Source organism: Penaeus monodon, chromosome 24 (assembly GCF_015228065.2).
Source record: "Penaeus monodon isolate SGIC_2016 chromosome 24, NSTDA_Pmon_1, whole genome shotgun sequence".
NCBI classification, from domain to species: domain Eukaryota; kingdom Metazoa; phylum Arthropoda; class Malacostraca; order Decapoda; family Penaeidae; genus Penaeus; species Penaeus monodon.
In genome coordinates this window covers 41,026,221-41,026,523 of record NC_051409.1, presented here as the reverse complement: position 1 = coordinate 41,026,523, position 303 = coordinate 41,026,221, and positions in this window count along the sequence as shown.

Below are 303 nucleotides of genomic sequence, written 5' to 3'. Positions count from 1 at the left end.
CACGTCAAGTCTTCCTCTTTCTTTTCCTTCATTTTTCTTTTGATGATAGTGCAGGAAGAAAAAGCTAGGCCCGTGTTTTTTGTGTGTATGATTTACTCTGTACATCTAGCATAAAAAGATTAAATAATGATACAGACTCTAAGAAACAAAAACTTCCATAATAGCATTCATTTCCCTCATTAAGGTATAAGATAAGCATGTAAAAAATATGATAAGCTTAATGAGTTATGCAGTCTCATTAATCAGGCTGTAAACTTTCGTTCTTAATCCATTAGGAAGCTACACTTCTTGAGAAACTTTAGA